This window comes from Clarias gariepinus, chromosome 14 (genome assembly GCF_024256425.1).
Source record: "Clarias gariepinus isolate MV-2021 ecotype Netherlands chromosome 14, CGAR_prim_01v2, whole genome shotgun sequence".
Classification (NCBI taxonomy): domain Eukaryota; kingdom Metazoa; phylum Chordata; class Actinopteri; order Siluriformes; family Clariidae; genus Clarias; species Clarias gariepinus.
The window spans coordinates 12,418,571-12,445,115 of NC_071113.1; the positions used below are offsets into that span (position 1 = coordinate 12,418,571).

General features: G+C 40.8%; 12 non-coding genes across 12 annotated transcripts; all 12 read right to left on the bottom strand.

Annotated features, from left to right (window-relative positions):
* Positions 1-14,381: 14,381 nt before the first annotated feature.
* trnal-aag (transfer RNA leucine (anticodon AAG)) lies at positions 14,382-14,463 on the bottom strand. Its single transcript has one exon. It is a non-coding gene; the product is annotated as a tRNA-Leu (tRNA).
* A 356-nt stretch (positions 14,464-14,819) lies between these two features.
* trnas-gcu (transfer RNA serine (anticodon GCU)) lies at positions 14,820-14,901 on the bottom strand. Its single transcript has one exon. It is a non-coding gene; the product is annotated as a tRNA-Ser (tRNA).
* A 1,131-nt stretch (positions 14,902-16,032) lies between these two features.
* Positions 16,033-16,114, bottom strand: trnal-aag (transfer RNA leucine (anticodon AAG)). The gene has a single exon. It is a non-coding gene; the product is annotated as a tRNA-Leu (tRNA).
* A 356-nt stretch (positions 16,115-16,470) lies between these two features.
* trnas-gcu (transfer RNA serine (anticodon GCU)) lies at positions 16,471-16,552 on the bottom strand. Its single transcript has one exon. It is a non-coding gene; the product is annotated as a tRNA-Ser (tRNA).
* Positions 16,553-18,109: 1,557 nt separating this feature from the next.
* trnas-gcu (transfer RNA serine (anticodon GCU)) lies at positions 18,110-18,191 on the bottom strand. Its single transcript has one exon. It is a non-coding gene; the product is annotated as a tRNA-Ser (tRNA).
* Positions 18,192-18,661: 470 nt separating this feature from the next.
* trnas-gcu (transfer RNA serine (anticodon GCU)) lies at positions 18,662-18,743 on the bottom strand. Its single transcript has one exon. It is a non-coding gene; the product is annotated as a tRNA-Ser (tRNA).
* A 1,557-nt stretch (positions 18,744-20,300) lies between these two features.
* On the bottom strand, positions 20,301-20,382 carry trnas-gcu (transfer RNA serine (anticodon GCU)). The gene has a single exon. It is a non-coding gene; the product is annotated as a tRNA-Ser (tRNA).
* A 470-nt stretch (positions 20,383-20,852) lies between these two features.
* trnas-gcu (transfer RNA serine (anticodon GCU)) lies at positions 20,853-20,934 on the bottom strand. The gene has a single exon. It is a non-coding gene; the product is annotated as a tRNA-Ser (tRNA).
* A 1,127-nt stretch (positions 20,935-22,061) lies between these two features.
* Positions 22,062-22,143, bottom strand: trnal-aag (transfer RNA leucine (anticodon AAG)). Its single transcript has one exon. It is a non-coding gene; the product is annotated as a tRNA-Leu (tRNA).
* A 356-nt stretch (positions 22,144-22,499) lies between these two features.
* On the bottom strand, positions 22,500-22,581 carry trnas-gcu (transfer RNA serine (anticodon GCU)). Its single transcript has one exon. It is a non-coding gene; the product is annotated as a tRNA-Ser (tRNA).
* Positions 22,582-23,713: 1,132 nt separating this feature from the next.
* trnal-aag (transfer RNA leucine (anticodon AAG)) lies at positions 23,714-23,795 on the bottom strand. Its single transcript has one exon. It is a non-coding gene; the product is annotated as a tRNA-Leu (tRNA).
* Positions 23,796-25,365: 1,570 nt separating this feature from the next.
* Positions 25,366-25,447, bottom strand: trnal-aag (transfer RNA leucine (anticodon AAG)). Its single transcript has one exon. It is a non-coding gene; the product is annotated as a tRNA-Leu (tRNA).
* Positions 25,448-26,545: the final 1,098 nt, after the last annotated feature.

Here is a 26,545-nt window from a genome sequence, read left to right on the forward strand (position 1 = left end):
GAAAACTAAGCAGGCTTGACCCTGGGTAGTGCTTGGATGGGAGACCACCTGATCCTGTAAGCTTTTCAGTTTTATTCCTCATATAGTTTTTTTTATTTTTTTAAAATAAGAAAATAAATTAAAAATAAATCATTTTAATTGGTCAAATAGGCCTTCCTTCAGCCCACTTTCCACTTCTAGTTGTACTGGTATAAGAGTGCCAGATCAAGCCTGATTTAAAAAGTTAAGCAGGCTTGACCCTGGGTAGTGCTTGGATGGGAGACCACCTGATCCTGTAAGCTTTTCAGTTTTATTCCTCATATAGTTTTTTTTTTTTAAATAAAGAAAATAAATTAAAAAGAAATCATTTTAATTGGTCAAATAGGCCTTCCTTCAACCTAGTTTCCACTTCTAGTTGTTCTGGTATGAGAGTGCCAGATCAAGCCTGATTTAGAAAACTAAGCAGGCTTGACCCTGGGTAGTGCTTGGATGGGAGACCACCTGATCCTGTAAGCTTTTCAGTTTTATTCCTCATATAGTTTTTTTATTTTTTTAAATTAGAAAATAAATTAAAAATAAATCATTTTAATTGGTCAAATAGGCCTTCCTTCAGCCCACTTTCCACTTCTAGTTGTACTGGTATAAGAGTGCCAGATCAAGCCTGATTTAAAAAGCTAAGCAGGCTTGACCCTGGGTAGTGCTTGGGTGGGAGACCACCTGATCCTGTAAGCTTTTCAGTTTTATTCCTCATATAGTTTTTTTTTTTAATAAAGAAAATAAATTAAAAAGAAATCATTTTAATTGGTCAAATAGGCCTTCCTTCAACCCAGTTTCCACTTCTAGTTGTACTGGTATGAGATTGCCAGATCAAGCCTGATTTAGAAAGCTAAGCAGGCTTGACCCTGGGTAGTGCTTGGATGGGAGACCACCTGATCCTGTAAGCTTTTCAGTTTTATTCCTCATATAGTTTTTTTTTTTTTTTTAAATAAGAAAATAAATTTAAAATACATCATTTTAATTGGTCAAATAGGCCTTCCTTCAGCCCACTTTCCACTTATAGTTGTAATGGTATAAGAGTGCCAGATCAAGCCTGATTTAAAAAGCTAAGCAGGCTTGACCCTGGGTAGTGCTTGGATGGGAGACCACCTGTTCCTGTAAGCTATTCAGTTTTATTCCTCATATAGTTTTTTTTTTTTTTAAATAAAGAAAATAAATTAAAAATAAATCATTTTAATTGGTCAAATAGGCCTTCCTTCAACCCAGTTTCCACTTCTAGTTGTACTGGTGTGAGAGTGCCAGATCAAGCCTGATTTAGAAAGCTAAGCAGGCTTGACCCTGGGTAGTGCTTGGATGGGAGACCACCTGATCCTGTAAGCTTTTCAGTTTCATTCCTCATATAGTTTTTTTTTTTTTTAAATAAAGAAAATAAATTAAAAATAAATCATTTTAATTGGTCAAATAGGCCTTCCTTCAACCCAGCTTCCACTTCTAGTTGTCCTGGTATGAGAGTGCCAGATCGAGCCTGATTTAGAAAGCTAAGCAGGCTTGACCCTGGGTAGTGCTTGGATGGGAGACTACCTGATCCTGTAAGCTTTTCAGTTCTATTCCTCATATAGTTTTTTTTTTTTTTGTTAATAAAAAAAAATAATTAAAAATAAATCAGTTTAACTGGTCAAATAGGCCTTCCTTCAACCCAGTTTCCACTTCTAGTTGTACTGGTATGAGATTGCCAGATCAAGCCTGATTTAGAAAGCTAAGCAGGCTTGACCCTAGATAGTGCTTGGATGGGAGACCACCTGATCAGGTAAGCTTTTCAGTTTTATTCCTCATATAGTGTTTTTTTTTTTAAATAAAGAAAATAAATTAAAAAGAAATCATTTTAATTGGTCAAATAGGCCTTCCTTCAACCCAGCTTCCACTTCTAGTTGTCCTGGTATGAGAGTGCCAGATCGAGCCTGATTTAGAAAGCTAAGCAGGCTTGACCCTGGGTAGTGCTTGGATGGGAGACTACCTGATCCTGTAAGCTTTTCAGTTCTATTCCTCATATAGTTTTTTTTTTTTTTTTTTAATAAAAAAAAATAATTAAAAATAAATCAGTTTAACTGGTCAAATAGGCCTTCCTTCAACCCAGTTTCCACTTCTAGTTGTACTGGTATGAGATTGCCAGATCAAGCCTGATTTAGAAAGCTAAGCAGGCTTGACCCTAGATAGTGCTTGGATGGGAGACCACCTGATCAGGTAAGCTTTTCAGTTTTATTCCTCATATAGTGTTTTTTTTTTTAAATAAAGAAAATAAATTAAAAAGAAATCATTTTAATTGGTCAAATAGGCCTTCCTTCAACCCAGCTTCCACTTCTAGTTGTCCTGGTATGAGAGTGCCAGATCGAGCCTGATTTAGAAAGCTAAGCAGGCTTGACCCTGGGTAGTGCTTGGATGGGAGACTACCTGATCCTGTAAGCTTTTCAGTTCTATTCCTCATATAGTTTTTTTTTTTTTTTTTTATAAAAAAAAATAATTAAAAATAAATCAGTTTAACTGGTCAAATAGGCCTTCCTTCAACCCAGTTTCCACTTCTAGTTGTACTGGTATGAGATTGCCAGATCAAGCCTGATTTAGAAAGCTAAGCAGGCTTGACCCTAGATAGTGCTTGGATGGGAGACCACCTGATCAGGTAAGCTTTTCAGTTTTATTCCTCATATAGTGTTTTTTTTTTTAAATAAAGAAAATAAATTAAAAAGAAATCATTTTAATTGGTCAAATAGGCCTTCCTTCAGCCCACTTTCCACTTCTAGTTGTACTGGTATAAGAGTGCCAGATCAAGCCTGATTTAAAAAGCTAAGCAGGCTTGACCCTGGGTAGTGCTTGGATGGGAGACCACCTGATCCTGTAAGCTTTTCAGTTTTATTCCTCATATAGTTTTTTTTTTTAAATAAAAAAAATAAATTAAAAATAAATCATTTTAATTGGTCAAATAGGCCTTCCTTCAACCCAGTTTCCACTTCTAGTTGTACTGGTATGAGAGTGCCAGATCAAGCCTGATTTAGAAAGCTAAGCAGGCTTGACCCTGGGTAGTGCTTGGATGGGAGACCACCTGATCCTGTAAGCTTTTCAGTTTTATTCCTCATATAGTTTTTTTTTTTTTTTTTTATAAAAAAAAATAATTAAAAATAAATCAGTTTAATTGGTCAAATAGGCCTTCCTTCAACCCAGTTTCCACTTCTAGTTGTACTGGTATGAGATTGCCAGATCAAGCCTGATTTAGAAAGCTAAGCAGGCTTGACCCTAGATAGTGCTTGGATGGGAGACCACCTGATCCGGTAAGCTTTTCAGTTTTATTCCTCATATAGTTTTTTTTTTTTAAATAAAGAAAATAAATAAATAATAAATTATTTTAATTTGTCAAATAGGCCTTCCTTCAACCTAGTTTCCACTTCTAGTTGTACTGGTATGAGAGTGCCAGATCAAGCCTGATTTAGAAAACTAAGCAGGCTTGACCCTGGGTAGTGCTTGGATGGGAGACCACCTGATCCTGTAAGCTTTTCAGTTTTATTCCTCATATAGTTTTTTTTATTTTTTTAAAATAAGAAAATAAATTAAAAATAAATCATTTTAATTGGTCAAATAGGCCTTCCTTCAGCCCACTTTCCACTTCTAGTTGTACTGGTATAAGAGTGCCAGATCAAGCCTGATTTAAAAAGCTAAGCAGGCTTGACCCTGGGTAGTGCTTGGATGGGAGACCACCTGATCCTGTAAGCTTTTCAGTTTTATTCCTCATATAGTTTTTTTTTTAAATAAAGAAAATAAATTAAAAAGAAATCATTTTAATTGGTCAAATAGGCCTTCCTTCAACCTAGTTTCCACTTCTAGTTGTACTGGTATGAGAGTGCCAGATCAAGCCTGATTTAGAAAACTAAGCAGGCTTGACCCTGGGTAGTGCTTGGATGGGAGACCACCTGATCCTGTAAGCTTTTCAGTTTTATTCCTCATATAGTTTTTTTTTTTAAATAAAGAAAATAAATTAAAAAGAAATCATTTTAATTGGTCAAATAGGCCTTCCTTCAACCCAGTTTCCACTTCTAGTTGTACTGGTGTGAGAGTGCCAGATCAAGCCTGATTTAGAAAGCTAAGCAGGCTTGACCCTGGGTAGTGCTTGGATGGGAGACTACCTGATCCTGTAAGCTTTTCAGTTTTATTCCTCATATAGTTTTTTTTTTTTTTTTATAAAAAAAAATAATTAAAAATAAATCAGTTTAACTGGTCAAATAGGCCTTCCTTCAACCCAGTTTCCACTTCTAGTTGTACTGGTATGAGATTGCCAGATCAAGCCTGATTTAGAAAGCTAAGCAGGCTTGACCCTGGGTAGTGCTTGGATGGGAGACCACCTGATCCTGTAAGCTTTTCAGTTTTATTCCTCATATAGTTTTTTTTTTTTAAATAAAGAAAATAAATTAAAAATAAATCATTTTAATTGGTCAAATAGGCCTTCCTTCTACCCAGTTTCCACTTCTAGTTGTACTGGTGTGAGAGTGCCAGATCAAGCCTGATTGAGAAAGCTAAGCAGGCTTGACCCTGGGTAGTGCTTGGATGGGAGACCACCTGATCCTGTAAGCTTTTCAGTTTTATTTCTCATATAGTTTTTTTTTTTTAAATAAAGAAAATAAATTAAAAATAAATCATTTTAATTGGTCAAATAGGCCTTCCTTCAGCCCACTTTCCGCTTCTAGTTGTACTGGTATAAGAGTGCCAGATCAAGCCTGATTTAAAAAGCTAAGCAGGCTTGACCCTGGGTAGTGCTTGGATGGGAGACCACCTGATCCTGTAAGCTTTTCAGTTTTATTCCTCATATAGTTTTTTTTTTTAAATAAAGAAAATAAATTAAAAATAAATCATTTTAATTGGTCAAATAGGCCTTCCTTCAACCCAGTTTCCACTTCTAGTTGTACTGGTATGAGAGTGCCAGATCAAGCCTGATTTAGAAAGCTAAGCAGGCTTGACCCTGGGTAGTGCTTGGATGGGAGACCACCTGATCCTGTAAGCTTTTCAGTTTTATTCCTCATATAGTTTTTTTTTTTTTTTTTAATAAAAAAAAATAATTAAAAATAAATCAGTTTAATTGGTCAAATAGGCCTTCCTTCAACCCAGTTTCCACTTCTAGTTGTACTGGTATGAGATTGCCAGATCAAGCCTGATTTAGAAAGCTAAGCAGGCTTGACCCTAGATAGTGCTTGGATGGGAGACCACCTGATCCGGTAAGCTTTTCAGTTTTATTCCTCATATAGTTTTTTTTTTTTAAATAAAGAAAATAAATAAATAATAAATTATTTTAATTTGTCAAATAGGCCTTCCTTCAACCTAGTTTCCACTTCTAGTTGTACTGGTATGAGAGTGCCAGATCAAGCCTGATTTAGAAAACTAAGCAGGCTTGACCCTGGGTAGTGCTTGGATGGGAGACCACCTGATCCTGTAAGCTTTTCAGTTTTATTCCTCATATAGTTTTTTTAATTTTTTTAAAATAAGAAAATAAATTAAAAATAAATCATTTTAATTGGTCAAATAGGCCTTCCTTCAGCCCACTTTCCACTTCTAGTTGTACTGGTATAAGAGTGCCAGATCAAGCCTGATTTAAAAAGCTAAGCAGGCTTGACCCTGGGTAGTGCTTGGATGGGAGACCACCTGATCCTGTAAGCTTTTCAGTTTTATTCCTCATATAGTTTTTTTTTTTAAATAAAGAAAATAAATTAAAAAGAAATCATTTTAATTGGTCAAATAGGCCTTCCTTCAACCTAGTTTCCACTTCTAGTTGTACTGGTATGAGAGTGCCAGATCAAGCCTGATTTAGAAAACTAAGCAGGCTTGACCCTGGGTAGTGCTTGGATGGGAGACCACCTGATCCTGTAAGCTTTTCAGTTTTATTCCTCATATAGTTTTTTTTTTTAAATAAAGAAAATAAATTAAAAAGAAATCATTTTAATTGGTCAAATAGGCCTTCCTTCAACCCAGTTTCCACTTCTAGTTGTACTGGTGTGAGAGTGCCAGATCAAGCCTGATTTAGAAAGCTAAGCAGGCTTGACCCTGGGTAGTGCTTGGATGGGAGACTACCTGATCCTGTAAGCTTTTCAGTTTTATTCCTCATATAGTTTTTTTTTTTTTTTTAATAAAAAAAAATAATTAAAAATAAATCAGTTTAACTGGTCAAATAGGCCTTCCTTCAACCCAGTTTCCACTTCTAGTTGTACTGGTATGAGATTGCCAGATCAAGCCTGATTTAGAAAGCTAAGCAGGCTTGACCCTGGGTAGTGCTTGGATGGGAGACCACCTGATCCTGTAAGCTTTTCAGTTTTATTCCTCATATAGTTTTTTTTTTTTAAATAAAGAAAATAAATTAAAAATAAATCATTTTAATTGGTCAAATAGGCCTTCCTTCAACCTAGTTTCCACTTCTAGTTGTACTGGTGTGAGAGTGCCAGATCAAGCCTGATTGAGAAAGCTAAGCAGGCTTGACCCTGGGTAGTGCTTGGATGGGAGACCACCTGATCCTGTAAGCTTTTCAGTTTTATTTCTCATATAGTTTTTTTTTTTTAAATAAAGAAAATAAATTAAAAATAAATCATTTTAATTGGTCAAATAGGCCTTCCTTCAGCCCACTTTCCGCTTCTAGTTGTACTGGTATAAGAGTGCCAGATCAAGCCTGATTTAAAAAGCTAAGCAGGCTTGACCCTGGGTAGTGCTTGGAGGGGAGACCACCTGATCCTGTAAGCTTTTCAGTTTTATTCCTCATATAGTTTTTTTTTTTTAAAAAAAAAAAAAAAGAAAAAAAAAAAGAAAAGAAAATAAATTAAAAATAAATCATTTTAATTGGTCAAATAGGCCTTCCTTCAGCCCACTTTCCACTTCTAGTTGTACTGGTATAAGAGTGCCAGATCAAGCCTGATTTAAAAAGCTAAGCAGGTTTGACCCTGGGTAGTGCTTGGGTGGGAGACCACCTGATCCTGTAAGCTATTCAGTTTTATTCCTCATATAGTTTTTTTTTTTAAATAAAGAAAATAAATTAAAAATAAATCATTTTAATTGGTCAAATAGGCCTTCCATCAACCCAGTTTCCACTTCTAGTTGTACTGGTGTGAGAGTGCCAGATCAAGCCTGATTTAGAAAGCTAAACAGGCTTGACCCTGGGTAGTGCTTGGATGGGAGACCACCTGATCCTGTAAGCTTTTCAGTTGTATTCCTCATATAGTTTTTTTTTTTTTTTTTTTTTTTTTTTTTTTTTTTAAAAATAAAAAAAAATAATTAAAAATAAATCATTTTAATTGGTCAAATAGGCCTTCCTTCAACCCTGTTTCCACTTCTAGTTGTACTGGTATGAGATTGCCAGATCAAGCCTGATTTAGAAAGCTAAGCAGGCTTGACCCTGGGTAGTGCTTGGATGGGAGACCACCTGATCCTGTAAGCTTTTCAGTTTTATTCCTCATATAGTTTTTTTTTTTTTTAAATAAAGAAAATAAATAAAAAATAAATTATTTTAATTTGTCAAATAGGCCTTCCTTCAACCTAGTTTCCACTTCTAGTTGTACTGGTATGAGAGTGCCAGATCAAGCCTGATTTAGAAAGCTAAGCAGGCTTGACCCTGGGTAGTGCTTGGATGGGAGACCACCTGATCCTGTAAGCTTTTCAGTTTTATTCCTCATATAGTTTTTTTTTTTTTTTAAATAAGAAAATAAATTAAAAATAAATCATTTTAATTGGTCAAATAGGCCTTCCTTCAGACCACTTTCCACTTCTAGTTGTACTGGTATAAGAGTGCCAGATCAAGCCTGATTTAAAAAGCTAAGCAGGCTTGACCCTGGGTAGTGCTTGGATGGGAGACCACCTGATCCTGTAAGCTGTTCAGTTTTATTCCTCATATAGTTTTTTTTTTTTTTTAATAAAGAAATTAAATTAAAAATAAATCATTTTAATTGGTCAAATAGGCCTTCCTTCAACCCAGTTTCCACTTCTAGTTGTACTGGTGTGAGAGCACCAGAGGTCGCTGTTGGGCTGTGAACGGCTGCAGAAGGTGGGAGAGGCCCACCGCATATTTTTTTGAAAAAGTTTATTTTGTTTTTTGTTTAAAACAGTACACATACCCATTTTTTGTTTTATATTTCGTAAAGGTAACTCCCCTGCAGTTTACCTGCTAGGGGAGTTTTTTTCGGGTCTTTTTTCCTTTTCTTTAAAAATATTTTCTTTGGAGGACAATGGAGGAACATGAAAACAATAACTTAGACACGAAAGTAAACAATACAGGAGCTAAACCAAAGACCGGACAAAAGGACATGGAGACTCGATTTGTAGATGAATGGACTAGAGACGCAAGGAACAACGGTGAAACAAGTACAGGATCAATGAATGAGCAAAAGGAATCGACAACAAACAAGGAAGAGTATGGAAAACAAGCGAAAAATGGAGGGCAAACTAAGCAAAGGAAAATAAGTCAAAACGACGAGAGAATGTATAAAAAGGAAGCAACAGTAAGAATTGATGTGAGCCAAAATAAAACCATCAAAGTGGAAGATATAATAAAATCAATTAATGAATTAATCGGCAGAGGAAAACTAATGGCAGTTCGCCCAACAAATACTTCTGAATATGAGGTCACGTTGACGAACAAAACAGAAGCCGAACGTCTGCTCGACGGCGTAGAAATCAAAGGAGAAATATATTCAGTGAAGGAACTGGTGAATAATGAAATATTGGTGTCATTCCTACACCTACCCGTCTACATCGACGATCAGGAGATTTTTAACAAGCTGATGGACTGGGGAGTGACACCAATATTACCCATTAAAAGAAGGTTTTATCCGGGAACTGAAATAGCGGACGGAACAAGGTTCCTTAAAGTGAAATTTCCGATAACAGTGGCATCGCTTCCATACAGCACAAAGTTTAACACGGTGACAGGACAGCAGTACTTCAGGGTCCTGCACGATAAGCAGATGAAGATCTGCCGATTGTGCATGGACCCTGGACACATAATGAAAGACTGTCCATCATTCCTGTGCAGAAAATGCAGCAAACAAGGACACTTTGCAAAAGAGTGCAGCGCGGAAAGATGCAAACGATGCCGAAGCTTTCAATGTAAATGCCAACAATGGGAAGATGTAGAACAAACAAATAGAACAGAAGAGAACAATGAAATACAAATGGAACAAGAATGTGAGGAAGGAAATGACACGCAAAATGAAATGGAAATAGAGGAGGACTCGAGGATGGACAAGAGAGGACAAGGAGATTCTCTGAAAGACGGAGTAGAAGAGATAATAGGTGGTGAAAAACACGTACAAGAGGAGACAAGGTGGACGGAGGAAGCAGGGGGAGAAAAAGGACAGCAAAAGGATTTAAATAAGCATAAAGAGGAGATGGAAGACATGGGGACAAGAGGATTAAAATACCAAGAAAAGACTGAAGAAAGTGGACAAGAGAAGATAGAGGGAGACAGAGAAAAAGAACAACAGAAAAACAGAAAGGATTTAAAGAAGCACGAAGAGGAGATGGAAAACACGGGGATAAGCGGAATAAAAAATCAAGAAAGGACTGGAGTGGTAAGGAAAAAGGCTAAAATCTCAAATATTGAGGATGTACTGAAAAGACAGAGAGAAAGAAGGGGGACTTTGAAAATTGACTATTTAAAAAAAATAGGAGCAGAGGTGAATATAACACAGGAGGGGATGGAGGGATTTAAGGATTGATGGAGAGAACGATGTGGAGGATATTCATAATTTTAGCGATGACTCTGAGATATGCATCGATTAATGTGAGAGGACTAAAGAACGAGTTGAAATTTGAAAGAGTTTTAATGAGCAGTAAGAATGTAGATATTTTATGTATACAAGAAACAAACTGGGACGAAGAATGTGTAAAGATTTTCAAAAACAAGTGGGATGGGACAATTTATTTTAATAACAGTGATAAAGATAGAGGCGGAGGGGTAGCAATTTTAATAAAAAGAGGAGTGTGTGAAAATGGAAAAGTTATAATGAGTGACACAAGAGGTAAATTAATTGTAATTGAAGTGGAAATAGAAAAGGAAAAAAATTACATATATAACATACATGCACCAAATGAAGACAAAGAGAAGAAGGAGTTTTTTAAGGAAATAGCATCAAGTTTAAAAAAAGAAAAGAATACAATTTTACTGGGAGATTTTAACACGGTAATGGAAAAAATAGATATCGGTGATGGAATGATTTTTAAATCAGATCAGGGGAGAAATGAACTAAAAAAAATAATGACGGACTTTAAAATAGTAGATGTGTGGAGAGACAGGAACAGAGAAATGAAAGTATTTTCAAGAAAACAAATAGTACAAGGGAAAATGAAACAAAGTAGAATAGATATGATACTGTGTACAGAAGATTATAAACAAAACATAAAGAATGTCTTCTATGAGAACACAACATTTAGTGATCACAGCTTCCTATTTATAAATATAGATTTAACTAAAATAGAGAGAGGGCCAGGAACATGGATTTTAAATAGTGCAATTTTAAAAGATAGATTTTATTGTAATACCATAAAAACTATAATTGAATTGAATAAAACAAATGCTTTATTTGAAGAAGATAAAAGAATTTGGTGGGATAATGTTAAATATGACATAAAACAATTTTCAATCAGACATAGTAAAACAATACAGAGAGTCAAAAGAAAAGAAGAACAAGAAATAAGGAATAAATTGAACCAGGAAATAGATCAAATAAATAAAAGCGAAGGTAAAATAGAGGAAATGTTGGTGCTTAGAGATAAATTAAACAAAATAGAAGAAGAGAAATGTAGGGGAGCGATACTAAGAAGTAAAGCGAAATACGCGGTAGAAGGAGAAAGAAGCACAAAATTTTTTTTTGGCCTGGAAAAGAGCAGACAGAAAGCACAGGAAATAAAAGAAGTCGTCAGGAAAGATGGAACGATAGAAAAAGAAAAAGATGGAATATTAAAATCAGTAAAGGTGTTTTACGAAGATTTATTTAGAAGCAGAGGAACAGATGAAAGTCAAAGGGAGTTTCTATTTCAACAAATTACAGAAAGAATAACAGAAGAAAATAGGCAGATGTGTGAGGAGGAAATAACAGAGGAAGAAATAGACCGAGTGATAGGACAACTAGGTAATGGGAAAAGTCCGGGATTAGACGGACTTACAAGTGAATTTTATAAAAAATTTAAAAGAATCCTAATACCAATGCTGAAGCAAATTTATGATGATATATTTAAGAAGAAAGAGTTAAATGAATCAATGAAGATAGGAACAATAAAATTAATATATAAGAAAAAGGGGGAAGAAAATGATTTAAAGAATTTTAGGCCAATAACATTACTAAATGTGGATATTAAAATTTTATCAAAAATTTTAGCGAATCGTTTAAAGACAGTTTTACCAGAAATAATAAAAACTACTCAAGCCTACTCTGTCGAAGGAAGAGATATAGCAGATACGATATGTAATATACGGGACACATTACGGTACCTAAAAGAAAAAAGGAAAGGGGGATACTTAATCAGTTTAGATTTAGAAAAAGCCTTCGACAGAGTAGAGCATGAGTATTTATTTGGACTGATCGAAAAATATGGTTTTGGAGATAATTTTAGAAATTGGATTAGAATTTTATATACAGACATTGTGGCATGTGTCAAATGTAATGGTTTTATAACGGAATGTTTTAAACTAACAAGATCAATCAGGCAGGGATGCCCCCTTTCTGCACTGCTATACACACTAACGGCAGAGCCACTTGGACTGGCCATGAAGGCAGAGAGTGAAATAAAGGGAATAACTATTGAAGATTTTAGAAGTGAACCCATATATCAATATGCGGATGATACAACGCTGTTAGTAGAAAACATACAGAGTGTCGAGCAGGCAATGATAATTCTAGAAAAATACTGTAAAGGGTCAGGAGCAAAAGTGAATGTTGAAAAAAGTGAATGTATGAGGCTGTCAGGGGACGAAGGCTTACCTCAAAATATCACATTTAAGGAAAGCAAAGATAGTGTTAAAATATTAGGAATTGACATAGGATTAAATGAAGAAAAAACTAATGATTTATTATGGGAAAGAGTATTAAAAGCAATAGAGAAAAGACTAAACTTTTGGAAGGGGAGAGTTCTAACTTTAAAAGGAAAAGTTTTAATAGTAAATGCCTTGCTAATATCAAAGATGTGGTATGTATTGAGCGTAACCCCATTGCCGCAATGGGTTTTTAAAAGATTTAAAAGTTGTGTGCTGCATGTTTTATGGCGAGAAGGGAGGAAAAAAATTGCTTATGATACTCTAATTGGGGGAGTGGAAGAAGGAGGACTGGGATTAGCCGATATTTTAATAAGAATGAAGAGTGCAAGAGCAAAAACTATGAAAAAATTCTTAGACATAAATAAAGCAGAAACATGGAAAAGGGTGATGAAATATTATATTAAAAAGTGTGGGGACTTTACAATGGGAATAAGTATTTTATGGATGAAAACGAACAAAGATATCACAAAAAATATACCAAGATTTTATCAAGAGGTTTTAGAAGCATGGACTGAAATGTTTGATAATGTAACAGTTGTACCAAATGGAAGAATACAAATGCTGAATCAGCCAATATTTAATAACTTGAATATCGTGAATGGTGAAAAGTTGATATTTTATAAAAAATGGTGGGAAAATGGATTAAGACAAATAAAAGATATACTATATGAAGTGAAAGAAGGATTTCTGCCGCTGCAAGCAATAATAGATACACTGACTGAGGAAGGTGAGAAGGAAAGCGGAAAGAAATTATCTGAACAATATGACACAATTAAAAACAATATACCCAAAGAATGGATTAAAAGGATAGATGGCAAACAGGAAGACATTGGATTAGAACAGCCAACCATATATTTTAAAAAGAAAACTGGGGAAAAGACACGGATAGGAGAATGTAAGGTGAGAGATTTTTATGTTGCTTTTAGAACAATGGCTTTTGTAAGACCGGTTGCAAATACATTTTGGAAAATTAGATATGAAGGGTTAGAAGAAAAACATATATGGGGAAACTTAAGAATAAAATACATAGAACCAATTCTAGAAGATTTTACATTTTTACTGAGACACAATACAATATTAACCAGAATGCGATTATGTAAGGCAAGATTAGATAATGAAACGAAATGTCAAGTTTGTGGAGATCAAGACGAGGGGTTGCTACATCTGTTTGTCTACTGTGAAAAGTTAAAAGACTTTATGAGAGAAATAAAAAGCATGGCAAAAAATATTTTAAAAACAGACTTTAATGAGAATACAACATGGAAAGAATGGGAAAGATTATTTTTATTTGGAGTAGAAAACAAAAGATATAATTTAAAGGCTTTTAACTTTATTCTGGCAGTAGCAAGACAGGCCATATGGGTTAGGAGAAATATTGTGAGGTATGAGAAAAGATATGTGGAGGTTTGGCCAATCTTTAGAAACAAAATGAAACAGATAGAGAGAGAACTAAGAAAATATGTGCTAGAAAATGAGATTTGTGACATGATGATTGATGTTTTAACAAAATATGCAGAAAAACTGATTTAAGTAATTTCAATTATTTATAAATTGGAAATGTGTTGAGACTTTAGCGTCAAAGGTTTTAAGATTTTAGTCTTTAGTTTGTATTAATTATTGTAACAGAAATGAATGGTATGATAATAGTATATGTTTTTAAAATGTAAAATAGAAGTTACATAAAGATAATGAAATGTTTTAAAAACAAAACACAAATTTTATCTGTGTATATTATAAAATGTTAATGTCATTAAGTCATGGATGGACTTTTGTATGGTATTTTGTTGAAATGTTTTATGTATAATAAAAAAAAAATAAAAAAAAACATGGGACGCACGAGCTACCTGAAGACTTGGGAGACAAGCCACGCAAGGCAGGATTGCCTCCTACATTTGACACCCTGACAGCAGCTTCGATCTGTTTGAATCATTTGGTAAGTGCTATTTGTTGTGAGTTGTAGTTACAGGTGGAGCATTAAAGCATGGGAGCCTAGAGCTGTTTAAATCCTTTCGGAAGAATGACATTACAAACCCCACAATAGGCTCCCTGGCAATGGTGGGCTTGGAAAGCATGCCTTTTGGTAGACTGGACTCAAAATCCCAAAGAGGCTTGTGAGGGGATATCAGAGTTAAGCTGTTGATTGAGACATTCCAAGGGAGAACAAGGAAAGCAGGCATGACCACGAAAAACAGCTGTGGTGAGGCTAACGATCCTTTAGCATAAGCCGGGCTGCAGAAGCTATCGAAACACTTTGATGAAGAGAGCTAGCGCATGAGCATTCCAGGAGAAATACCGCTGGAAGTGACCCATTTAGTGACCTTCGGCCAACTGTCAATGCAGAAGTCGAATCAAAAGCAGGTCCTGGCAGCGGTGGGATTCGAACCCACGCCTCCGAAGAGACTGGAGCCTTAATCCAGCGCCTTAGACCGCTCGGCCACGCTACCAACAGATGAAGGAAGCGACCATGGAAAATCACAAAAGAAAGAGAGCGAACGTGCAAAGATTAGGCAATAATGGCTGCCCTTCGTTCATTACCAAAATTGGTTGAGCACGCTCTTGTTGATGACAAAAGAATCCATACCTACATGGGTTATGCACAGTGGATCGACTGTCAACTGCCTTAAATCTCATGTTGACATAGTTCAAACAGATGAACCTGGGAGCAAAAGGCGCATGACCAGTGCTACGTGTCTCCAGTCAGGCTCATGGACCTGTGTAAAAGCGCTGCTTGTAGGTCTTCTTGACGAAAAAGACACTGCAATAGCGTGAGGCATTCTAGGAACCGGCTAAAACACACAAGCGACGAAGGTGGGATTCGAACCCACGCGTGCAGAGCACAATGGATTAGCAGTCCATCGCCTTAACCCCTCGGCCACCTCGTCGAAAGCAATGAACATCCTCACACATTTTGTAAGGGACAGCGGAATATCTTGAAGTTTTTTTTTTTCTTATCAACTCCATGCATGTCTGAGAGCATGGCATCCAAGTTTCATCCCAGAGCCCACTGAATTTGAAGTGCTCGCATTAAACTCTTGGCCACCAACTACAGCGCTTCCAGCGTTTAAGACAAATTCTGGAAAGATCATTTCTTTTCTTTTTTTGAGCAAACTAGATGACTCATTCTCTCATTTAACATGTGTATGCCTTGTGGCATGTGGTGTGCTTTAACAGGAAGTGAATTGAGTGGATGCGGAGAGGCGCTGCAAACTTGACAGAGAACAGGATCATTTCTTCGTCGAGCTGACCGTTTCCCAATCTTTGGTGGCGAAGTTTCGATTAGGCCTATACCCCGCCCTGTTCAGACGAGCTAGGTAGCTTTTTCGAACAACTATAATGCTTTGTAACTGGAGATGTGAACAGCCTCGTGAAAAGGGAGCAAGTTTTGAGACGCTCTGTAAGCAGCATGCTCCATGTTGGCTGACTGTCTGAGGTACTCCATGGAAACCACGGGAGCTGCTTGGTGGCACAGCATGAAAACATGGGACGCACGAGCTACCTGAAGACTTGGGAGACAAGCCGCGCAAGGCAGGATTGCCTCCTACATTTGACACCCTGACAGCAGCTTCGATCTGTTTGAATCATTTGGTAAGTGCTATTTGTTGTGAGTTGTAGTTACAGGTGGAGCATTAGCGCATGGGAGCCTAGAGCTGTTTAAATCCTTTCGAAAGAATGACATTACAAACCCCAAAATAGGCTTCCTGGCAATGGTGGGCTTGGAAAGCATGCCTTTTGGTAGACTGGACTCAAATCCCAAAGGGGCTTGTGAGGGGATATCAGAGTTAAGCTGTTGATTGAGACATTCCAAGGGAGAACAAGGAAAGCAGGCATGACCACGAAAAACAGCTATGGTGAGGCTAACGATCCTTTAGCATAAGCCGGGCTGCAGAAGCTATCAAAACACTTTGATGAAGAGAGCTAACGCATGAGCATTCCAGGAGAAATACCGCTGGAAGTGACCCATTTAGTGACCTTCGGCCAACTGTCAATGCAGAAGTCAAATCAAAAGCAGGTCCTGGCAGCGGTGGGATTCGAACCCACGCCTCCGAAGAGACTGGAGCCTTAATCCAGCGCCTTAGACCGCTCGGCCACGCTACCAACAGATGAAGGAAGCGACCATGGAAAATCACAAAAGAAAGAGAGCGAACGTGCAAAGATTAGGCAATAATGGCTGCCCTTCGTTCATTACCAAAATTGGTTGAGCACGCTCTTGTTGATGACAAAAGAATCCATACCTACATGGGTTATGCACAGTGGATCGACTGTCAACTGCCTTAAATCTCATGTTGACATAGTTCAAACAGATGAACCTGGGAGCAAAAGGCGCATGACCAGTGCTACGTGTCTCCAGTCAGGCTCATGGACCTGTGTAAAAGCGCTGCTTGTAGGTCTTCTTGACGAAAAAGACACTGCAATAGCGTGAGGCATTCTAGGAACCGGCTAAAACACACAAGCGACGAAGGTGGGATTCGAACCCACGCGTGCAGAGCACAATGGATTAGCAGTCCATCGCCTTAACCCCTCGGCCACCTCGTCGAAAGCAATGAACATCCTCACACATTTTGTAAGGGACAGCGGAATATCTTGGAGTTTTTTTTTTCTTATCAACTCCATGCATGTCTGAGAGCATGGCATCCAAGTTTCATCCCAGAGCCCACTGAATTTGAAGTGCTCGCATTAAACTCTTGGCCACCAAGTACAGCGCTTCCAGCGTTTAAGACAAATTCTGGAAAGATCATTTCTTTTCTTCTCTTCAAACTAGATGACTCATTCTCTCATTCAACATGTGTATGCCTTGTGGCATGTGGTGTGCTTTAACAGGAAGTGAATTGAGTGGATGCGGAGAGGCGCTGCAAACTTGACAGAGAACAGGATCATTTCTTCGTCGAGCTGACCGTTTCCCAATCTTTGGTGGCGAAGTTTCGATTAGGCCTATACCCCGCCCTGTTCAGACGAGCTAGGTAGCTTTTTCGAACAACTATAATGCTTTGTAACTGGAGATGTGAACAGCCTCGTGAAAAGGGAGCAAGTTTTGAGACGCTCTGTAAGCAGCATGCTCCATGTTGGCTGACTGTCTGAGGTACTCCATGGAAACCACGGGAGCTGCTTGGTGGCACAGCATGAAAACATGGGACGCACGAGCTACCTGAAGACTTGGGAGACAAGCCGCGCAAGGCAGGATTGCCTCCTACATTTGACACCCTGACAGCAGCTTCGATCTGTTTGAATCATTTGGTAAGTGCTATTTGTTGTGAGTTGTAGTTACAGGTGGAGCATTAGCGCATGGGAGCCTAGAGCTGTTTAAATCCTTTCGAAAGAATGACATTACAAACCCCAAAATAGGCTCCCTGGCAATGGTGGGCTTGGAAAGCATGCCTTTTGGTAGACTGGACTCAAATCCCAAAGGGGCTTGTGAGGGGATATCAGAGTTAAGCTGTTGATTGAGACATTCCAAGGGAGAACAAGGAAAGCAGGCATGACCACGAAAAACAGCTATGGTGAGGCTAACGATCCTTTAGCATAAGCCGGGCTGCAGAAGCTATCGAAACACTTTGATGAAGAGAGCTAGCGCATGAGCATTCCAGGAGAAATACCGCTGGAAGTGACCCATTTAGTGACCTTCGGCCAACTGTCAATGCAGAAGTCGAATCAAAAGCAGGGCCTGGCAGCGGTGGGATTCGAACCCACGCCTCCGAAGAGACTGGATCCTTAATCCAGACCGCTCGGCCACGCTACCAACAGATGAAGGAAGCGACCATGGGAAATCACAAAAGAAAGAGAGCGAACGTGCAAAGATTAGGCAATAATGGCTGCCCTTCGTTCATTACCAAAATTGGTTGAGCACGCTCTTGTTGATGACAAAAGAATCCATACCTACATGGGTTATGCACAGTGGATCGACTGTCAACTGCCTTAAATCTCATGTTGACATAGTTCAAACAGATGAACCTGGGAGCAAAAGGCGCATGACCAGTGCTACGTGTCTCCAGTCAGGCTCATGGACCTGTGTAAAAGCGCTGCTTGTAGGTCTTCTTGACGAAGAAGACACTGCAATAGCGTGAGGCATTCTAGGAACCGGCTAAAACACACAAGCGACGAAGGTGGGATTCGAACCCACGCGTGCAGAGCACAATGGATTAGCAGTCCATCGCCTTAACCTCTCGGCCACCTCGTCGAAAGCAATGAACATCCTCACACATTTTGTAAGGGACAGCGGAATATCTTGAAGTTGTTTTTTTTTCTTATCAACTCCATGCATGTCTGAGAGCATGGCATCCAAGTTTCATCCCAGAGCCCACTGAATTTGAAGTGCTCGCATTAAACTCTTGGCCACCAAGTACAGCGCTTCCAGCGTTTAAGACAAATTCTGGAAAGATCATTTCTTTTCTTTTTTTTGAGCAAACTAGATGACTGATTCTCTCATTCAACATGTGTATGCCTTGTGGCATGTGGTGTGCTTTAACAGGAAGTGAATTGAGTGGATGCGGATTGCAGGATTGCAGTGAATTGAGTGGATGCGGATTGCAGGATTGCCTCCTACATTTGAAAGCAGGACCTGTGTAAAAGCGCTGCTTGTAGGTCTTCTTGACGAAAAAGACACTGCAATAGCGTGAGGCATTCTAGGAACTGGCTAAAACACACAAGCGACGAAGGTGGGATTCGAACCCACGCGTGCAGAGCACAATGGATTAGCAGTCCATCGCCTTAACCCCTCGGCCACCTCGTCGAAAGCAATGAACATCCTCACACATTTTGTAAGGGACAGCGGAATATCTTGGAGTTTTTTTTTTCTTATCAACTCCATGCATGTCTGAGAGCATGGCATCCAAGTTTCATCCCAGAGCCCACTGAATTTGAAGTGCTCGCATTAAACTCTTGGCCACCAAGTACAGCGCTTCCAGCGTTTAAGACAAATTCTGGAAAGATCATTTCTTTTCTTCTCTTCAAACTAGATGACTCATTCTCTCATTCAACATGTGTATGCCTTGTGGCATGTGGTGTGCTTTAACAGGAAGTGAATTGAGTGGATGCGGAGAGGCGCTGCAAACTTGACAGAGAACAGGATCATTTCTTCGTCGAGCTGACCGTTTCCCAATCTTTGGTGGCGAAGTTTCGATTAGGCCTATACCCCGCCCTGTTCAGACGAGCTAGGTAGCTTTTTCGAACAACTATAATGCTTTGTAACTGGAGATGTGAACAGCCTCGTGAAAAGGGAGCAAGTTTTGAGACGCTCTGTAAGCAGCATGCTCCATGTTGGCTGACTGTCTGAGGTACTCCATGGAAACCACGGGAGCTGCTTGGTGGCACAGCATGAAAACATGGGACGCACGAGCTACCTGAAGACTTGGGAGACAAGCCGCGCAAGGCAGGATTGCCTCCTACATTTGACACCCTGACAGCAGCTTCGATCTGTTTGAATCATTTGGTAAGTGCTATTTGTTGTGAGTTGTAGTTACAGGTGGAGCATTAGCGCATGGGAGCCTAGAGCTGTTTAAATCCTTTCGAAAGAATGACATTACAAACCCCAAAATAGGCTCCCTGGCAATGGTGGGCTTGGAAAGCATGCCTTTTGGTAGACTGGACTCAAATCCCAAAGGGGCTTGTGAGGGGATATCAGAGTTAAGCTGTTGATTGAGACATTCCAAGGGAGAACAAGGAAAGCAGGCATGACCACGAAAAACAGCTATGGTGAGGCTAACGATCCTTTAGCATAAGCCGGGCTGCAGAAGCTATCGAAACACTTTGATGAAGAGAGCTAGCGCATGAGCATTCCAGGAGAAATACCGCTGGAAGTGACCCATTTAGTGACCTTCGGCCAACTGTCAATGCAGAAGTCGAATCAAAAGCAGGGCCTGGCAGCGGTGGGATTCGAACCCACGCCTCCGAAGAGACTGGATCCTTAATCCAGACCGCTCGGCCACGCTACCAACAGATGAAGGAAGCGACCATGGGAAATCACAAAAGAAAGAGAGCGAACGTGCAAAGATTAGGCAATAATGGCTGCCCTTCGTTCATTACCAAAATTGGTTGAGCACGCTCTTGTTGATGACAAAAGAATCCATACCTACATGGGTTATGCACAGTGGATCGACTGTCAACTGCCTTAAATCTCATGTTGACATAGTTCAAACAGATGAACCTGGGAGCAAAAGGCGCATGACCAGTGCTACGTGTCTCCAGTCAGGCTCATGGACCTGTGTAAAAGCGCTGCTTGTAGGTCTTCTTGACGAAGAAGACACTGCAATAGCGTGAGGCATTCTAGGAACCGGCTAAAACACACAAGCGACGAAGGTGGGATTCGAACCCACGCGTGCAGAGCACAATGGATTAGCAGTCCATCGCCTTAACCTCTCGGCCACCTCGTCGAAAGCAATGAACATCCTCACACATTTTGTAAGGGACAGCGGAATATCTTGAAGTTGTTTTTTTTTCTTATCAACTCCATGCATGTCTGAGAGCATGGCATCCAAGTTTCATCCCAGAGCCCACTGAATTTGAAGTGCTCGCATTAAACTCTTGGCCACCAAGTACAGCGCTTCCAGCGTTTAAGACAAATTCTGGAAAGATCATTTCTTTTCTTTTTTTTGAGCAAACTAGATGACTGATTCTCTCATTCAACATGTGTATGCCTTGTGGCATGTGGTGTGCTTTAACAGGAAGTGAATTGAGTGGATGCGGATTGCAGGATTGCAGTGAATTGAGTGGATGCGGATTGCAGGATTGCCTCCTACATTTGAAAGCAGGACCTGTGTAAAAGCGCTGCTTGTAGGTCTTCTTGACGAAAAAGACACTGCAATAGCGTGAGGCATTCTAGGAACCGGCTAAAACACACAAGCGACGAAGGTGGGATTCGAACCCACGCGTGCAGAGCACAATGGATTAGCAGTCCATCGCCTTAACCCCTCGGCCACCTCGTCGAAAGCAATGAACATCCTCACACATTTTGTAAGGGACAGCGGAATATCTTGGAGTTTTTTTTTTCTTATCAACTCCATGCATGTCTGAGAGCATGGCATCCAAGTTTCATCCCAGAGCCCACTGAATTTGAAGTGCTCGCATTAAACTCTTGGCCACCAAGTACAGCGCTTCCAGCGTTTAAGACAAATTCTGGAAAGATCATTTCTTTTCTTCTCTTCAAACTAGATGACTCATTCTCTCATTCAACATGTGTATGCCTTGTGGCATGTGGTGTGCTTTAACAGGAAGTGAATTGAGTGGATGCGGAGAGGCGCTGCAAACTTGACAGAGAACAGGATCATTTCTTCGTCGAGCTGACCGTTTCCCAATCTTTGGTGGCGAAGTTTCGATTAGGCCTATACCCCGCCCTGTTCAGACGAGCTAGGTAGCTTTTTCGAACAACTATAATGCTTTGTAACTGGAGATGTGAACAGCCTCGTGAAAAGGGAGCAAGTTTTGAGACGCTCTGTAAGCAGCATGCTCCATGTTGGCTGACTGTCTGAGGTACTCCATGGAAACCACGGGAGCTGCTTGGTGGCACAGCATGAAAACATGGGACGCACGAGCTACCTGAAGACTTGGGAGACAAGCCGCGCAAGGCAGGATTGCCTCCTACATTTGACACCCTGACAGCAGCTTCGATCTGTTTGAATCATTTGGTAAGTGCTATTTGTTGTGAGTTGTAGTTACAGGTGGAGCATTAGCGCATGGGAGCCTAGAGCTGTTTAAATCCTTTCGAAAGAATGACATTACAAACCCCAAAATAGGCTCCCTGGCAATGGTGGGCTTGGAAAGCATGCCTTTTGGTAGACTGGACTCAAATCCCAAAGGGGCTTGTGAGGGGATATCAGAGTTAAGCTGTTGATTGAGACATTCCAAGGGAGAACAAGGAAAGCAGGCATGACCACGAAAAACAGCTATGGTGAGGCTAACGATCCTTTAGCATAAGCCGGGCTGCAGAAGCTATCGAAACACTTTGATGAAGAGAGCTAGCGCATGAGCATTCCAGGAGAAATACCGCTGGAAGTGACCCATTTAGTGACCTTCGGCCAACTGTCAATGCAGAAGTCGAATCAAAAGCAGGTCCTGGCAGCGGTGGGATTCGAACCCACGCCTCCGAAGAGACTGGAGCCTTAATCCAGCGCCTTAGACCGCTCGGCCACGCTACCAACAGATGAAGGAAGCGACCATGGAAAATCACAAAAGAAAGAGAGCGAACGTGCAAAGATTAGGCAATAATGGCTGCCCTTCGTTCATTACCAAAATTGGTTGAGCACGCTCTTGTTGATGACAAAAGAACCCATACCTACATGGGTTATGCACAGTGGATCGACTGTCAACTGCCTTAAATCTCATGTTGACATAGTTCAAACAGATGAACCTGGGAGCAAAAGGCGCATGACCAGTGCTACGTGTCTCCAGTCAGGCTCATGGACCTGTGTAAAAGCGCTGCTTGTAGGTCTTCTTGACGAAAAAGACACTGCAATAGCGTGAGGCATTCTAGGAACCGGCTAAAACACACAAGCGACGAAGGTGGGATTCGAACCCACGCGTGCAGAGCACAATGGATTAGCAGTCCATCGCCTTAACCTCTCGGCCACCTCGTCGAAAGCAATGAACATCCTCACACATTTTGTAAGGGACAGCGGAATATCTTGAAGTTTTTTTTTTTCTTATCAACTCCATGCATGTCTGAGAGCATGGCATCCAAGTTTCATCCCAGAGCCCACTGAATTTGAAGTGCTCGCATTAAACTCTTGGCCACCAACTACAGCGCTTCCAGCGTTTAAGACAAATTCTGGAAAGATCATTTCTTTTCTTTTTTTGAGCAAACTAGATGACTCATTCTCTCATTTAACATGTGTATGCCTTGTGGCATGTGGTGTGCTTTAACAGGAAGTGAATTGAGTGGATGCGGAGAGGCGCTGCAAACTTGACAGAGAACAGGATCATTTCTTCGTCGAGCTGACCGTTTCCCAATCTTTGGTGGCGAAGTCTCGATTAGGCCTATACCCCGCCCTGTTCAGACGAGCTAGGTAGCTTTTTCGAACAACTATAATGCTTTGTAACTGGAGATGTGAACAGCCTCGTGAAAAGGGAGCAAGTTTTGAGACGCTCTGTAAGCAGCATGCTCCATGTTGGCTGACTGTCTGAGGTACTCCATGGAAACCACGGGAGCTGCTTGGTGGCACAGCATGAAAACATGGGACGCACGAGCTACCTGAAGACTTGGGAGACAAGCCGCGCAAGGCAGGATTGCCTCCTACATTTGACACCCTGACAGCAGCTTCGATCTGTTTGAATCATTTGGTAAGTGCTATTTGTTGTGAGTTGTAGTTACAGGTGGAGCATTAAAGCATGGGAGCCTAGAGCTGTTTAAATCCTTTCGGAAGAATGACATTACAAACCCCACAATAGGCTCCCTGGCAATGGTGGGCTTGGAAAGCATGCCTTTTGGTAGACTGGACTCAAAATCCCAAAGAGGCTTGTGAGGGGATATCAGAGTTAAGCTGTTGATTGAGACATTCCAAGGGAGAACAAGGAAAGCAGGCATGACCACGAAAAACAGCTGTGGTGAGGCTAACGATCCTTTAGCATAAGCCGGGCTGCAGAAGCTATCGAAACACTTTGATGAAGAGAGCTAGCGCATGAGCATTCCAGGAGAAATACCGCTGGAAGTCACCCATTTAGTGACCTTCGTCCAACTGTCAATGCAGAAGTCGAATCAAAAGCAGGTCCTGGCAGCGGTGGGATTCGAACCCACGCCTCCGAAGAGACTGGAGCCTTAATCCAGCGCCTTAGACCGCTCGGCCACGCTACCAACAGATGAAGGAAGCGACCATGGAAAATCACAAAAGAAAGAGAGCGAACGTGCAAAGATTAGGCAATAATGGCTGCCCTTCGTTCATTACCAAAATTGGTTGAGCACGCTCTTGTTGATGACAAAAGAACCCATACCTACATGGGTTATGCACAGTGGATCGACTGTCAACTGCCTTAAATCTCATGTTGACATAGTTCAAACAGATGAACCTGGGAGCAAAAGGCGCATGACCAGTGCTACGTGTCTCCAGTCAGGCTCATGGACCTGTGTAAAAGCGCTGCTTGTAGGTCTTCTTGACGAAAAAGACACTACAATAGCGTGTGGCATTCTAGGAACCGGCTAAAACACACAAGCGACGAAGGTGGGACTCGAACCCACGCGTGCAGAGCACAATGGATTAGCAGTCCGTCGCCTTAACCTCTCGGCCACCTCGTCGAAAGCAACGAACATCCTCACACATTTTGTAAGGGACAGCGGAATATCTTGAAGGTTTTTTTTTTTCTTATCAACTCCATGCATGTCTGAGAGCATGACATCCAAGTTTCATCCCAGAGCCCACTGAATTTGAAGTGCTCGCATTAAACTCTTGGCCACCAAGTACAGCGCTTCCAGCGTTTAAGACAAATTCTGGAAAGATCATTTCTTTTCTTTTTTTGAGCAAACTAGATGACTCATTCTCTCATTCAACATGTGTATGCCTTGTGGCATGTGGTGTGCTTTAACAGGAAGTGAATTGAGTGGATGCGGAGAGGCGCTGCAAACTTGACAGAGAACAGGATCATTTCTTCGTCGAGCTGACCGTTTCCCAATCTTTGGTGGCGAAGTTTCGATTAGGCCTATACCCCGCCCTGTTCAGACGAGCTAGGTAGCTTTTTCGAACAACTAAAATGCTTTGTAACTGGAGATGTGAACAGCCTCGTGAAAAGGGAGCAAGTTTTGAGACGCTCTGTAAGCAGCATGCTCCATGTTGGCTGACTGTCTGAGGTACTCCATGGAAACCACGGGAGCTGCTTGGTGGCACAGCATGAAAACATGGGACGCACGAGCTACCTGAAGACTTGGGAGACAAGCCGCGCAAGGCAGGATTGCCTCCTACATTTGACACCCTGACAGCAGCTTCGATCTGTTTGAATCATTTGGTAAGTGCTATTTGTTGTGAGTTGTAGTTACAGGTGGAGCATTAGCGCATGGGAGCCTAGAGCTGTTTAAATCCTTTCGAAAGAATGACATTACAAACCCCAAAATAGGCTTCCTGGCAATGGTGGGCTTGGAAAGCATGCCTTTTGGTAGACTGGACTCAAATCCCAAAGGGGCTTGTGAGGGGATATCAGAGTTAAGCTGTTGATTGAGACATTCCAAGGGAGAACAAGGAAAGCAGGCATGACCACGAAAAACAGCTATGGTGAGGCTAACGATCCTTTAGCATAAGCCGGGCTGCAGAAGCTATCAAAACATTTTGATGAAGAGAGCTAACGCATGAGCATTCCAGGAGAAATACCGCTGGAAGTGACCCATTTAGTGACCTTCGGCCAACTGTCAATGCAGAAGTCGAATCAAAAGCAGGTCCTGGCAGCGGTGGGATTCGAACCCACGCCTCCGAAGAGACTGGAGCCTTAATCCAGCGCCTTAGACCGCTCGGCCACGCTACCAACAGATGAAGGAAGCGACCATGGAAAATCACAAAAGAAAGAGAGCGAACGTGCAAAGATTAGGCAATAATGGCTGCCCTTCGTTCATTACCAAAATTGGTTGAGCACGCTCTTGTTGATGACAAAAGAATCCATACCTACATGGGTTATGCACAGTGGATCGACTGTCAACTGCCTTAAATCTCATGTTGACATAGTTCAAACAGATGAACCTGGGAGCAAAAGGCGCATGACCAGTGCTACGTGTCTCCAGTCAGGCTCATGGACCTGTGTAAAAGCGCTGCTTGTAGGTCTTCTTGACGAAAAAGACACTGCAATAGCGTGAGGCATTCTAGGAACCGGCTAAAACACACAAGCGACGAAGGTGGGATTCGAACGCACGCGTGCAGAGCACAATGGATTAGCAGTCCATCGCCTTAACCCCTCGGCCACCTCGTCGAAAGCAATGAACATCCTCACACATTTTGTAAGGGACAGCGGAATATCTTGGAGTTTTTTTTTTCTTATCAACTCCATGCATGTCTGAGAGCATGGCATCCAAGTTTCATCCCAGAGCCCACTGAATTTGAAGTGCTCGCATTAAACTCTTGGCCACCAAGTACAGCGCTTCCAGCGTTTAAGACAAATTCTGGAAAGATCATTTCTTTTCTTCTCTTCAAACTAGATGACTCATTCTCTCATTCAACATGTGTATGCCTTGTGGCATGTGGTGTGCTTTAACAGGAAGTGAATTGAGTGGATGCGGAGAGGCGCTGCAAACTTGACAGAGAACAGGATCATTTCTTCGTCGAGCTGACCGTTTCCCAATCTTTGGTGGCGAAGTTTCGATTAGGCCTATACCCCGCCCTGTTCAGACGAGCTAGGTAGCTTTTTCGAACAACTATAATGCTTTGTAACTGGAGATGTGAACAGCCTCGTGAAAAGGGAGCAAGTTTTGAGACGCTCTGTAAGCAGCATGCTCCATGTTGGCTGACTGTCTGAGGTACTCCATGGAAACCACGGGAGCTGCTTGGTGGCACAGCATGAAAACATGGGACGCACGAGCTACCTGAAGACTTGGGAGACAAGCCGCGCAAGGCAGGATTGCCTCCTACATTT